The sequence below is a fragment of the Empidonax traillii genome, unplaced genomic scaffold (genome assembly GCF_003031625.1).
Source record: "Empidonax traillii isolate 1590-97213 ecotype Southwest subspecies unplaced genomic scaffold, ASM303162v1 scaffold560:size1140492, whole genome shotgun sequence".
Lineage (NCBI taxonomy): Eukaryota > Metazoa > Chordata > Aves > Passeriformes > Tyrannidae > Empidonax > Empidonax traillii.
In genome coordinates this window covers 490,514-505,493 of record NW_020955753.1, presented here as the reverse complement: position 1 = coordinate 505,493, position 14,980 = coordinate 490,514, and the positions used below count along the sequence as shown (strand labels likewise).

Here is a 14,980-nt window from a genome sequence, read left to right as displayed (position 1 = left end):
GTGTTACTCACTGTCATGAAAAGTGAGAAGAGACAAAAAAACTGCAAGAAATGTGTAGTGAAGCCCTTGATATGACCGGGAGGCTGCCTCTCTACAGGGAATCAGATAGTCAGAGAGAAACCCACCTACATGGACTGTGATTTGTTCACATCAGTCTTGAGGCATTTCTAAATCAGGAGACTTTCTCTGCAAGATAAAGAAAGGGCTCTGAGCAGCAGATACTATAGTATCTTCTTCATAATGACGGACATGAAACCCATGTAACTTGTGAAAGGTGACTTTTGATTTTTGTATCATTTAGATAACATTTCAAGTAATTATTTTAATTATTTGAAACTCCAGTTTAGTGAAGCACTTAAGTATTGTTTTTAAGTCTAGCCATCCAGTATGTAACCACATTCTTAACAAATACTTTACAGAAATGACAGCTAAAACACTGATCTCTAAAAAGCAGTCTCACAAAAAGTCACTTCAGAGAACTTACTTTTCCTCCTTTAAAAAAACAAACAAACAAACAACAAGACAGAAGCATTGTCAATGAGCAATAAACTGATGTCTTGCTAGGAAGCCATATTCAAAGTTCAAATTTCAGGCAATTATATGAAATATTTTTTTATGTGCTCATGCTTGTTTCTTCCACTGCTATCTGTTATACAGACCTTTTATCGGCAGCAAGCCCAGAAAGGCAATTGTAGCCCACTGAATGCCTTTTCCCATGTTGGTGGCCTGTGGCCCTTTTTGCAATTGCCTGAAAATGAGCCACCTCTCACACTGAAAATGATCAGTAGTATATTGAATCAAGTTAGATTTTGGATTAAGGAGCCAATGAATTACGACTGATTACCTTTCCAAAGTAACTCACACAGCAATCCCCAAGGACAGATTGTATTAAAACATTTTCAATATGCAAATAATTTGATACTTTAAAAAATAGCAGTGTTGCTAACATGTGGCCTGGTGATGGGAAAAGTGTATTACTTTGCCGAGGCAGCTGTCTCTAAAATACAGAGAGTGTATAAATAGCCCTTCACATTAACTCAAAGTGAAATGTCAATGTTTCATAATTTATGGTACTATGCTGAGATTCAGCTTCAATATGGCCAATCTTTGCGAACGAAGAACCGAGGAAGGTCTTTACACCTTCCAGCCTGCGCATTGGATTTTTTAGGTGAGACACAGTGTGCGCGGAACTGAGCCCACCCTTTAATCCTGAGGTTCATCTGCCGGGGCCAAGCGAGCTTGGACGGTGGCAGCGAGGTCCTCAGGGCGTAGATGGATTGCCCTACAGGGCTAACGAGCTCCATCTGCCCGGGGAGTGTCCTAACCGGCAATCGAACCCGGGTCTCGGCGTTGACAGCGCCGCGGCTTAACCACTGCACCACCAGGGGCTAGCTTCAATAGCTCACTACTGGTTCAGTTAACATCAGAGCCAAAACCTGTTTTCCTGTTTTCTGAACCTTGAATCTTTGGGAAAACCTTTCCTTTCTTTTTAGATTTGTATTTATTTATACTGGCTGAATTATTTATGATAATTTCAATGCGATTTATGGAATTAAGAGAATGCAAAATACTCTATTGTTGCAGTGGTTTACTCACATCTTCTTGACTCTGATCATACTGGCAGGAAAATGAGGAAAAATTCTCTCTACTCAGGATGTGAGAACCTAAAAGCTGTTTTCTGGTTTCTATCCATAGAACATGATGACATTATTAATCAGACATAGAATCATAGAATTGTCAGGGTTGGAAGAGACATTTAAGGTCATCAAGTCCAACTGTCAACCCAGCATTATTTCTGTAATCCCTAAACCACTAAACCGTATCACCCAGCCAGATCCAGACACCTTTTAAAACACCTCCTGGGATGATGACTTCACCACTGCCCTGGGCAACCTATTCCAATGCCGGACCACCCTAACAGTGGAAATTTTGTTTCTAATATCTAATCCAACTCTCCCCAGTCTCAGAAGAGACTAGCCTCACCTTACTACAACCGCCTTTCAGGTAGTTGTAGTAGAGTATTCCCCCTGAGTCTCCTCTTCTTGAAATTAATCACATTACCATCTTTCCAATAGTTGTATCACATCATAGAATGCTTTGGGTTGGAAAGGACCTTTAAAAGTCACCTAGTTTCGATGGCACAGGTAACTTCCACTAGAACATGTTGCTTAAAGGCCCATCTAACTTGTCCTTGAACACTTTTGGGGATGGGCCATCGCCAGCTTCTCTGGGCAACCTATGTCAGTGACTCACTACCCTCACATTAAAGAATTTCTTCCTTATATCTAACTTAAATCTGCTCTCTTTCAGGTTAAAGCCATTCCCCCATGCCTATCACTACATAACCTTGTAAAAGGTCCCTCTTCAGCTTTCTTGTAGCACCCTTTAAGTACTGAAAGGCTGCCATAATCTTTCCTCAGGGCCTTCTCTTCTCCAGGTTGAAAAATTGCAACTGTCTCAGCCTGTCTTCATAGGAGACGCTCTCCATCCCTGTGATCATCTTGGTGTCCCTACTCTGGACTCACTCCAACAGGTCCACATTCTTCTTATTTTGGGGGCCCCAGAGCTGGATACAGTACTCCAGGTGGGGTCTCACGAGAATGGAGTAAAGGGAGAGAATGACCTCCCTCAACCTGTTAGTCGCGCTTCTTTTGATGTAGTCCAGGATGCAGTTGGCCTTCTGGGCTGCCAGCACACATTACTGGGTCATATTGAATTTCTCATCAACCAATACCCCAAGTCCTTCTCCTCAGGACTGCTTTCAATCCACCCTCTTCTGCCCAGCCTGTATTTGTGCTTAGGATTGCTCTGTCCCATGTGCAGGACCTTGCATTTTGTCTTATTGAACTTCATGAGGTTCACATGGGCACACCTCTCAAGCCTGTCCAGGTTCCTCTGGATGGTATCCCTTCCCTCCAGCACGTCATTGCAGCACACAGCTTTGTACCACTGGCAAACTTGCTGTGTGTGCACTCAACCTGTGAAAGTCATTTGAAGCTCTTTCCTTTTAAAGTCCAGCTGTAAAAGAGTAAATTATTCTGAGGTGTGAAGTTGGAGTTTTGCTGCTGGCCATCCCTGTCTTGCTACCTGATTTGGAGCATCTCATCCAACCTGCTCCCAGTCCTTTTCCACAACAGTGTAAATTTTACTGAACCTGACAGATACACAGCTATAAAATGGTGATATGGGAGATAATGTGATTCTTTCTGCCCTAGTTGTTCGTTAAGCATAATTTGGGAACTGCTCACCTCCCTGAAAAAAAGAGACAATAATGAGATTGTTATAGAAGAACAAAAATGTTATATACATGTAAAATGGCCTTGCTAATCAACAGAGCTCACTCCCTGCTGGAGGAAGCTCCAGAAGAACAACAGAAATCATTACCATGCTGGTAGGATTGATTAATTAGGAAAACTGCATTAACTGCTTCTACTTACACTCATTAGCATTTATACATTGTAAAATCCACTAAATGTATGTGTAAATAACTTTCCTAAAGTGACAAGTAAGGGTGCCTGAAGGGTGCAACATGATGTTACTGTTGTTTTCCGCTTGTGTGGGTTTTGCATTGCAAGAAACACATCTGCACTGGCTAAGAAAACCACTAAGGGGGAGCCGGAATAGGAAGAGGACACATGGAAGGCACCTTCTGAGACAACTTTGCCATAAGAGCAAATGAAAGCTGTATTTCAGGGCACATTTTAATGGGGCTAAAGAGGGGATGCTAGAATATGGGATTAAATCCAGAGTACTGCTACCGGGCAGAGTGTGGTTGTGGACAACACAGCCCCTTAGAGCCTCAGGAAGACACTATGAGGAGCAGGATCTACCCCTCCCAGGACTAAAGTGCAGAGTTGGACACCTTCTGGTTGGTTCCACTTTAGGAATGGGGTAGCAGAAGCAGACATACTCAGAAAGCATCTGTGTTGGCCCAGATGCTATCTCTTAGTGCCTTTTGTTTCATGATGGGAATTTCTGGGTAGAGGACTTTCAAATAATGAGGTTTAAATTTAGAAAGTGACCATTCAGTTATCAGTGTAGTTGAAAATTATAAGGAAATGGAGCCCAGTAACTCCAAAATACTGGTCAGAAGATGATTATCTGTGTAATGTGTGTTTTCTGGAGTTCATGTGCATTTATCAAACACTATTTTCAGTCTGGATTTCAGGAGACTTGTGTTTAGTTCTTGGCTCTGCCACAGACTTCCTGCATGACCTTGGGCAAATCAGTTTCTTTCTCAGTACCATCTGCAGTGTAATACACTTTCCTCCCACTCTAAATTTGTCTTGTTGATGTGGATTATGGGTTTTTTGGAATAGGACATCTCCTTTCTGTGTTCATTTAGTGAGTGACACAGTGAGGCTCTGAACTTGTGACTTCTAAATAGCTTTTTAATGCACAAGATCACCTTCCCTGACCAATGTAACCAGGTGGTGGGTATAAAATCTTTCACTCCATTGTAGATTTTAGACAAAGCTGGGCTTTGTTACATGCTTCCATTGCAGAATTTTTAATTTCAGCTGCTAAATTTTATAAGCAGTTTATGTATTTATTTTTTTTTTTATAATGTATTTGCTTATTTTTCACAGTGCAGCCCATGCCCTTCTGCTTTGTCATTATTACCCTGGTCCCTGTGATTAGTGTGGAGTTGCTGGTTGGTTTTGTTTGCTTACTTGTTTTTTCACCTTCACACTAAATTACAGCAGCAGATTGCCTGGGGCATGAGTGTTTTATGGAATCAGTGACAGGCACTACACTGTCGGTCCTCACAGGGACTTTCTTACATGTACTTTGGTTTAGCAGTTGTGACCTGCAGCCAAGTGGGAGGCATGGACAAAGTGAAAGAACAGCAGACTAGAAAACAAATAAAATTAGCAGCATTTCAAAGCTCTTGCAGAGGAGAGAATAGCTGAAGGTAGAAAAGGAAGCGGGGGGTGGGGGGGGAGAAGGAAAAAGAATGTGAAAGTGATTTCTCTCTTTGTTTCTTGAAGGAGATACCTGGTCAGGCAGCAGCCTGCGTTCCACCGCTACTGAAGGAAATGAACTGAACAGATGATCAAACAGGTGCCTCATCACAACATTCTATTAAAATAGGTAGCATGAGAACTTGGATATAAATTCACATGCACAGAAGGCACTAAATACATTTCCTCCCTACTAAAGCCAAAGAGAGCAGTTCTTTGGACAGGTGTAGCTTTCGCAGCGGAGTGGCACGGACTATCACAGACCTGCAGCTCAGCCATCTAACTACGCTCCCAGGCATGTAGCAACCGGGCTGGTACCGCGGAGTCTGCCCCCGTGCTCGGACAGCGGCCACTCGGGGCTGACCGGCCGGGAGTAGGATGGGTGGGGGGCTGCCCAGCGTGGGGACCCAGCTCCCACCGCCCCCCGGCGGCACACCGGCGGGGCTCAGGGTGCGGGTGAACCGGACAGGGCGCCGAACTGGACAGGGACGGGGCTGGTGAGCGCCCGGAGTCAGGAGAGGAGCGGGAACCCCCGAGGGCAGCGCGGGAGCACCGGGCGGCTCGGCGCCTCGCCAGCAGCGGACGACCTTGGGCGAGTCCCGTGGAGAACACACGCCTCCTCGACCTCCCCAGAGCCGGGGCCGGTCGGTGGGAGCCCCGCGGCGGGCGGGGCCGGGGCGGGCGGTGGCGGCAGCGCGGTCCCTCCCCGCGGGCGGGAGGCGGGCGCGGGCTGCGCTCCCGGCAGGCTGCGCTGGGCTGTGCTGAGCTCGGCGCGGAGTAGGGATCGCCCCACTCCCCTCCCTGCCTCCCTCCCGCCGCAGCCCCGGCGGCGCCCAAGGCGGCATGGAGACCCGGCGCGGGAGGCCGCGGGCCAGCGCCCGGAGCTGAGCCGGCCGGTGCGTACCCGCCTGGGGCCCGGGGAGGGGCGCCGAGGGGATGGCGGAGAAACTTTCCGCTGGGCAAACTCGGCGGTGCGCGGGGGCGCCGGGGGCTGCGGCCGCGACTCGGGGAAACTTCTGCCTCGGGGACTCCGCCGCGGCGCCGTCTCTGCACCGTCCCCGTGTCCCGCTCCCCTGCCCGCTCCGCTCCCTGTCAGCGGCCGGTCGCGCTCCCGCTCTGCCGTGCAAGGTGCAGCGGCGGGGGCGGGCGGCTGCCTCGGGTGCGCTCCCCCTTTCGCACGGGGGTTTAGCTCGCAAGCAGGCAAGAGCCTTTTAATTTTCTTTTTGTTGTTGTTTTAAACTTGCAGCAGGGAGCGGGCGAGGGCAAGAGGGGGGTTGTGCGTGTCTGTCGCTGCTCTTCAGCTGCAGTTGCTCTTGGCTGAGCCTGGGAACGGGCTGCAGCTGCTTGGGATGGGGAGAGACGGGTGTTACCGGGAGACCTGCCTGTTCGTATTTCTTTTTGTCTGTCTGTCTCTCTGTTTTTTCGTCAATGTTTTTAGGAGGAAGGGTTCGCCTTGCCCTCCCTGTTCGCAGGCTTTAGCGCCGGGGCGCTGTTTGGACCTGGGAGAGCGCCCTGTCCGGGGACAGCGGGGGCAGTAGCCACGTCCCCCCCATCCCTGCCGGGCTTTGTTGGGGCTGGTCCCTTCGGGCTCCGCGGAGCAGAGGCAGGAGGGTCACCATCCCCTCCGCGCTGTCGGGAGACTGCCCTCTGCGTCCCAAGGGCGCCCGAAACTCGGACGGTGTGCGAGTGTCTGTGAGTGTGTCTCCGTGTAAATATGTGTGTGTGCAAGGCCAGGGCCATGCCCGGAATGTGCATCCGTGGGAAAGGAACTTGCTCCGGCTGGGGATGGGTTAAACGTGGCTCTCCCAGCACTAACTTCTCCTATTAAAGGAAGTAATCCAGCCTCCCCTGCCCACTTTTTGAACCCCGCTGGATTATTTGCAGGAGGAAAAGAAAGCCCCAAGGAAAGCATCAGTGGGTGCCTTTTCTGTGTTTTCATTTTTTTATTATTTTTGCCCATGGAGGTTTCGTGCCCTTGCTTTGTTGTTGGGAGGATTAAGCGTTGCTGAGTGTCGTTAGTCCCAGATCCAATTAAAATAAATACAAGTAAATGGGACATAAAGGCAAGTCAGCGCTGGCATCCCGGCAGAGGCACTAAAGCTTCAAGTTTGGTTAAAAGGAAGGGACTCGAGAAAATGAATGCTTCTCTTCATACTCATTTGCTTTCCGTTTGCAGCTCTGTCAGACAGCTTAGCGAGGTGCATCATTTAATCGGGATTCATGTATTCTTAACCAACCTCTGTCCAGCAGAAAGAAAGAGGGAAAGAAGGAGAGATAGAAATTAAGGAAGAGAGAAAGAGGCTTCACAGGCTTCTTAACTTATGTCTCATTTAGCAAATGCTTTGCTTTATGAAATTTGGGTTGAGTTCTCAGCAAAGGAATTGAAAATCTGGAGAGGGTGAACTATGAGGAATGCAGAGCAGAGTTGCTGCACCATTTCCTAGTCACTGCCTGGAGTCTGGGCTTTCACTGAGGACTCATTCCTGGTCTGGAGCAGTTGTGGGAATAGTGTAAACATTAGCTGGGAAAGAAGCAGGCAAAATAGCCTGTCTAGTTCTTGTCTGTCTTTTTTTTTTTTTTTTTTTTTTTCCTTCTGATGTTCAGAGGGCTTATCCTTCAGTTGAACAAAAATTTACTTTTGTTGCTTGGAGAGGACTTGGTGATGGATGCAAGGAGAGAAGGAATGATCCCTCTGGAGCCAGCTTGCATTTGGAGAGTGCTGCTGAGAAAGAGCTCACGGGTGTGAGCCTTGCACTCCAAAAACACTGGAGTCTTGTTGAGAAAGCCAGGTAGGAGCCAGTGTACTTCAGTGCTGTAAACTAGGGATATCCCTCTCTTTGATCCTTTGGTGGTGCTAGTGTTGTAGAAAATCATCAGGTTGGCTGTACTTGCCTTGATGCAGTAAATCATACTTTTATTTATTTTTGTTCCTGTTTGTTTGTTTGTTTGTTTTAAGCTTGATTCTTAACACAGATTCTGTTAGTATTGTAATGACTGTGCTCTGTACCTGTGTGCCGACGGTATGTGGGATGATTCCTGAACTGTGTGATATGTTACTGTGTTGTTATCCTGTGAGCTGGACAGTGATGGGACATAGCACTCCCATTTTCCTTAAGTGCTAGCTTGCTCTGTTTCTGACACAAGGGTCTTTTGTTCCACCAGGTTTCATTGTCATGGCTCCTACCACGTTGCACTATTGTGACCTGATGTACTCTGGTTGATGGATTCTGTCAAATACAATGAAATGAGCAATTAGGAGAGAGGGTGTCTAGCCATTGCTTTTTAGGAGCAGTCTTTAGCTGCTGTTCCACTACAGATATATTTCTGTGCTGAGTTGTAAAGTGTCCTCTGACACATGCCAACTGTAGCCATACTGCTTGTATTTACAGACAGGTTTTTCTGAAGGACAGAAAGTTGGTTAGGAAAAGGTTTGTTTTAGAATGGTGTGCCAATATGAAACATCATACTTCTGGGTGCAGGTTTGAATCCCTTATAGTGTCTTCAAGTGTCTTACATTTCTCAACTGTTTGATGAGTATTTGGTTGCTTATGTGGAAGGTTTCATGACTTCTGCCTGCAGTTCGTAACACAAAAGCTCTTGGCACTGTTAATGCAGCCTTACTGTGCTGGCTGGAAGTCCCAAGGCAGAATGGGCAGGGACTCAAAAGCACTGCAACAGAGGTGAAATCCTGGCTGTGCTGACTTCAGTGGGAGCTTTGCCATAGATGACAATGGGCCAAAGCTTCAATCCAGAAGTAGTTCTCCCTTCTTGTTGGTAATAGTGCTGTAAGCTCTAGGGAAGCTTTTGCTTTTCTGCTGCCACCCAGACTGTGTCTGTTAGGCAGAGAAGATGGAAGTCTCTTAGGATGTCATGCTGTGTCTTTCACAAGCACAGCATTCCTGGGAAGGAAATCAGGGTAGATAGGAATGGAAACAAAACCCCAAATGTGGACACATGCTGACTGTCTCGTTGCTTGTGTCCTGAGTCATTCGCAGGAACACGGATCAAGAACTCTGAACTGAGCACAATTAGCTTCTTGAAACTGCAAGGGGAGATCTGTCAGTGGCTGTAGCCAGTGCATCCCCCAGTCCCTGCTTCTGCATTTGCAAGTTATTGGTCTAGTGACAGATATTAAATATGTGAAGCAACAGTACATTTATTAATTCAGCCCTACTTAGTCTGTGCACACTATGTGTATGTGATCTAGTGAGCTATTCTCAGAGACACTTCATATGTCCAGCATCCATATGAATTTCTGTATTAAATGACAGCGACAAAATGGAAGCGTTTGATACTTTTTTCCACAGCTTGGAAGGTATGTGATACAGAACATCAGAATATGCATTTAATCAGTGCTGATTGAAAGCTGGTACAGGTCATGGCCATCTAATGAAACTGGTCTTTTCAACAGGAAGGTGTTACTCCAGCTTATTATATTCAGTAGAATAGAAGAGAGTTTGTTAATATATAACAAAAATGTTGACTGAGAATGAGGTATTTGAATCTGTCTGATTTTTCAATTTTTTTTTCTTTTTACAGTGGAAACACTTTGGTCTCTGCAATTCCAGAGCAGACAGTTTTTCTTTGCAGTACATTCTTCTACTGTGCATTCACCCCAGACTGTTAGGTATTTTACTTGTGTTTGATGACAAAAGAAATGAAAATATAAACAAATGTGAAACTGAGTAGCCTGTCTTGCGTGTGCATTCTTATTCCTTACTTTAGGAACTTAAATAAGGAGAATATCTTAAACTGTTAAAAATTACAGATTTTTAATGTCTCTTAGTTTGTTTGCTGTGAGGATTTATGCATCTAAAACAGAATTCTCATTTTCTCATTTAATTGAGATAAGTGTGTAGGCCTCATTTTGTCTCAGTATAAAAGATTATATATATTGTAACAGGCATCATATTAGACCCTGAAGTCATACGAGTCGGCAACATCTGGATGTATATATCGGGTCAAGTAAGTTTTGGGCACTGTTAATACTGTCAGGATGCAAAAGATGGCACTGCTGTAAAGAGAGATCTAAGTAAACCTCGCTGGGCTATCATTCAAACCACTACTTTGGGATCTGCATGGACTTCCAGCTTCTGGGTTTGCAGTTTGCTTTTTTTTTTTTTTTTTCTTATATAAGTGCAATTCAGAGAATTGATGATAACCATTATTATATACTTTACTCTGTATATTGTCTAAAACTTAAGTACTGTATTCTCTTCAGTGCTTGAACTTTAGGGCTGAGCTGGAGGTAGGACTTGCTGAGTGCTGGACTAGAATATGTATCCAGTGGTGGTGGGAGAGACACGTTATTCTTATCTTGCTTATTTCTCTTAACTTCATGTGCAATGCTACAGGCTTGGGGCAGAGTGGCTAGAAATGTGCCTGGTGGAAAAAGGCTGGGGTGTACTGGTTAACAGCAGCTGAACATGATCCAGCAGTGTGCCCAGGTGGCCAAGAAGGCCAATGGCATCCTGGCTTGGATCAGCAATAGCGTGGCCAGCAAGACCAGGGCAGTGATTGTCCCCCTGTACTTGGCATTGGTAATGCCACACCTTGAATCCTGAGTTCAGTTTTGGGCCCCTCACTCCAAGAAGGACATTGAAGTGCTGAAGCGTGTCCAGAGAAGGGCGATGGAGCTGGGGAAGAGTGTGGACAAGTCTGATGGGAAGGGACTGATGCTCGGTTTATTTAGTCTGAAGAAAAGGAGGCTCAGGGGAAACCTTCTCACTCTCTACAACTAACTGCAAGGAAGCTGTAGCCAGGTGAGGGTTGGTCTCTTCTACGACGTAGAAAGCCATAGGACAAGAGGAAATGATGTCCAGTTATGCCAGTGGAGGTTTAGATTGGATACTGGGAAAAACTTCCTCATAAAGAGGGCTGTCAAGCATTGGAAGAGGCTGTCCAGGGAAGTGGTTGAGTCACCATCCATGAACAGGTTTAAGGGTGTGTAGATGTGGCACTTGGGGCATGGTTTAGTGGTAGCTTGGCAGTGATGAGTTAATGCTTGGATTTGGTGATCTTAGAGATCTTTTCCAAAGCGAATGATTCTATGAAAACTACAAAACTACAAAAAAAGGGTTATTTTGGGTGAATTTGGTGTCGCATAGGATTAGTAGCAAGGCTACCACTGATATGAAAACTTACTGACTTCACTCTTTTTTTTTTTTTTCCTGAAAGAATAAAGAGCAGACCTGGAGTAGTGTTACAGGGATGTAGAGAGATGTAGGGTTTTGTGTTGGAAAATTCTCCATTGTCTTATTGAGCTGTTGTTGTTTTTGCTGATGTTCTTGGTGTATGAACCTGGCTACTATAATAATTATACATAAACTATGCCTATACTGTCTGTCATCCACAGTAAATCAAAGGCATGGACCCTGCGGGCACTTAGAGCAAGTTAACACAAATGAAAAACACCATTGGCTTTGCCTGGGAGGAAATATTTTATTTCTTTCTCCTAGATGATGACATTACTAATTGTATGGCTGTCAGTGCGTGAGCGTAACTTCCTTTGACATCAGTGAGTGTTGGCTTGATCATTACATATATGCCAACACAGTGCAGCCTCTGCTGCAGGGATTCAGTGATGCTGTCCCTCTGCCCCTGCAGAGGCCACTGCTCCATCCCTTGGCTGCAGAGCCGGTCAGAGAGATGTGGCAAAATGTGAGATGGCTCATCTGGACTGAGATCCTCCTCCTTTTTTTTTACTTTCTGAGCAGATTTCTCCCTACTTTTTAAAAAAACCCCTGATTTCAGAATTATTTTTAATTTTTAAATGGGTTTAGCAGCCTGTCCTGAGATGTGCTGGGCTTTCCAGGCAGGTAGCCATCAATCGGCTGAGTTAGACCACTTCTGTCTTCAGTGGAGCTGGTGGTGGGGTTTACTGCTGACTGTAGTAGGTGTTGGTTTTGGGCCATTCAGAGCTCTTGAAATCCTGCCCTGCAGCATTTCCAGCTTCTTAGCTTGGTTCTGTAAAGCATCTGGGGAGGGGGAAATAGTTTTGATGACTTCCTGTAGTGCTGGTGAGAAATGATCTGTCATCAGCACTGGAAACGCACAACACAACTTGTCTCTGCTTGCACTGTGCGAACCAGCCGTAAATAATGTTTCTTCCATGTCTGCAGACTTCAAAGATTATTCCAGCTGTTGCAGGAAGCCTAGTGAGAGAAGGTAGCTGCAAGTTTAATTGTAGCTTCAGGACTTTAGCTCAATCAAAATCTAAACAATCTGATAAAAATTACAGACACTTCAATGTTGTTAAAGGTTAAAAGCGAGCCCTCTTCAGAACAACTATTAATGCTTTACATCTTAAAATAAAGGAGCTTATTAATATTTCTAAATAACATTGAACATACATTTTTGCCTTTGAACCATCTGAGCACTTCGCATGGTAGTACAGATTATATTTGGTGATAAGTGCATATAATGATGGCATAAATGTCAGTTTTGCTATCAGTATGTTGCATTGATATATTTTTAATATTAAACATGATTATGTCCCACATTGCTTAAACAAATCACGGCACCCAGAATTTTAAGAGGATGCCTTTGTGTTCTGCCACAGAGTGAAACTGTTGAGTATTCATATTTCATGGAATCCTAGAATGGTTTGTGTTGGAACAGACCTTAAAGATCAGCTAGTTCCAACCCCACACTATGGGCAGGGACACATCCCTCTAGATCAGGTTGCTCAAAATGCATCATCCAGTGTGACCTTGAAGACTTCCAGGGATGGGGCATCCACAGCTTCTCTAAGGAACCTGTTCCAGTGCCTCACCTGCCTCACAGTAAAGAATTTCTTCCTAATATCTAATCTAAACCCACCCTCTTTCAGTTTTACTCCATTACCCCTTCTTCTATCACTACACCGTAAAAACTCTCTCTCCAGCTTTTTTTAAGCTCCCTTTAGGTACTAAAAGATGCTAGAAGTCTCCCTAGAGCATTCTCTTTTCCAGGATGAACAGCCCAAATTCTCTCAGCCTGTCTTCATAGGAGAAGTGTTCCTGTTACGTGATCATCTTCATGGCCCTCCTCTGGACTCGCTCCAATAGGTCGATGTCTTTTCGTGTGCTGAGGATCACAGAGCTGGAATCAGTAGTCTGTGTGGGGTCTCATGTGAGCAGAACATGAGGGGCTGAATTACCTCCCTCAACCATGCTTTTCATGCAGTCCAGGATATGGTTGGCTTTCTGGGTTGCCAGCACACATTTCTAGCTTAAATTCAGTTTTTTATCCACCAGCACCCCCAAGTTCTCCTCAGGGCTGCTCTCAGTCAGTTCTTGTCTCAGTCTGTGTTTGTGCTTGGAATTGCTCTGAATTACATGCAGGACCTTGCACTTGATCTTGTTGAACTTCATGAGGTTTGCCCAGGCCCACCTCTCAAACCTGTCCAGGTCCCTCTGGATGACATCCCTTCCCTCCAGCGTGTCGACCACACCACACAGCTTAGTGTCATTAGCAGAGTTGCTGAGGGTGCTCTCAATCCCACTGTCCACGTTGCTGACAAAGATGTTAATGCTGGTCCTAAAATTGACCCCTGAGCAATGCCACTCCTTACTAGTCTCCACTTGGGCATCGAGCTGTTAACTAGAACTCTTGAAGTGTGACCAGCCAGATAGTTCCTTGTTCATCAAATGGTCCATCCAACAAATTCATGTATCTTTAGCTTAGAGATAAGGATGTTGTGTGGGACAGTGTCAAATGCTTTGCACAAGTCCAGGTAGATGATTTCTGTTGCTCTTCCCTCATCCACCAATGCTGTGTACCCAGAGTAGAAGGTCACCAGATTTGTCAGGTATCATGTGCCCTTGGTAAAGACATGTTGGCTGTCACTAATTACCTCCCTGTTTTCCATGTGCCCTTGCATAGTTTTGAGGAGGATCTCCTCCGTGATCTTACTGTGTACAGAGGTGAGACTAACTGACCTGTAGTTCCCTTGGTCCTCCTTTTTAATCCAGCAGTGGGAACTTCACAGGCCCGCCACGACCTCTCAGATATGATGGACAGTGGCTCAGCCGCTTCCTTTGTCCAGTTCCCTCAGGACCTGCAGACGCAGCTCACTGGGTCCCATGGATTTGTGCACCTTCAGGTTCCGTAGATGTTATTGAACATCATGTTCTCCTGCAGTGAGTGGTTATTTCTTCTCCCAGTCCCTGACTTTGCCTTCTATGACTCGGGAGGTGTTACTGGAGCACTTTGCAATGAAGGCTGAGGCAAAAAAGTAAAAAGTACCTCAGCCGTTTCAATATCCTGACTAACCAGGTCTTCTGTTTCCTTCTGGGGAGGGTCCACGTTTCCCCCAGTCTTCCTTCCATCAAGGGCTTACCTATAGAAGCTTTTCTTGTTACCTTTTGAGTCTCTGGCCAGACATAATTCTGTCAGTTCTTTACTTTCCTAACCTGCTCCCTGGCTGTTCAGATAATCTCTCTGTATTCCTTCCAGGCTGCCTATCCTTGCTGCCACCTTTCGTAAGCTTCATTTTTGTGTTTGAGTTTGTCCAGGAGCTCTTGTTTGTCCGTGCATCCGTATTTAAATAATTATTTAATAATTTTGAGATTTACATGTTTGGGATGGGCTTGATTAGGTATTTTGGTTTTTTTTTTAAAGCTGGTGTTTGAAATTCTTTCATTCATATTCTGTAAGTGACAATTAGATAATGGCAGCTCTTGGCTGCAGTCAAGTTAGTGAAGTTGCTGCTTGCATGTCTGCATCTTTGTGGTGAGATTGCATGTGAGGTAGAGTTGCCAGCTTGTGTTGGGATGACCTAGCTTTATGGATTTTCACTGCCGTGCAGTGCAATGATGGATACACTGGTAGTCAATAAACTCAGAGCTGAGGTTTTACATAGACATTTTTTCCAGAGGCTTTCTGTGATATCTTTTACTCAAAATTCAGACACCGCTATTCACCATTAGGATTTTCAAGGAAGCGTAACTGCTGGTTTCCTTTAGAGGAGACCAGGCTTTTTTTTTTTTTTTTTTTTTTTTTTTTTTTTTTTTTTTTTTTTTTTTTTTTTTTTT

At 45.3% G+C, this 14,980-nt stretch overlaps 1 protein-coding gene across 6 annotated transcripts in view; it reads left to right on the top strand.

The window, feature by feature from the left end:
• The first annotated feature begins 5,775 nt into the window (after nucleotides 1–5,775).
• Nucleotides 5,776–14,980, top strand: part of FAT3 (FAT atypical cadherin 3) — a 412,789-nt gene continuing 403,584 nt past the window's right edge. For all 6 annotated transcript variants that reach the window (XM_027897770.1, XM_027897769.1, XM_027897771.1 and 3 more), the window contains exon 1: nucleotides 5,776–5,860. The gene's annotated coding sequence lies outside the window, so the exon portion shown is untranslated. The remainder of the gene's footprint in view (nucleotides 5,861–14,980) is intronic.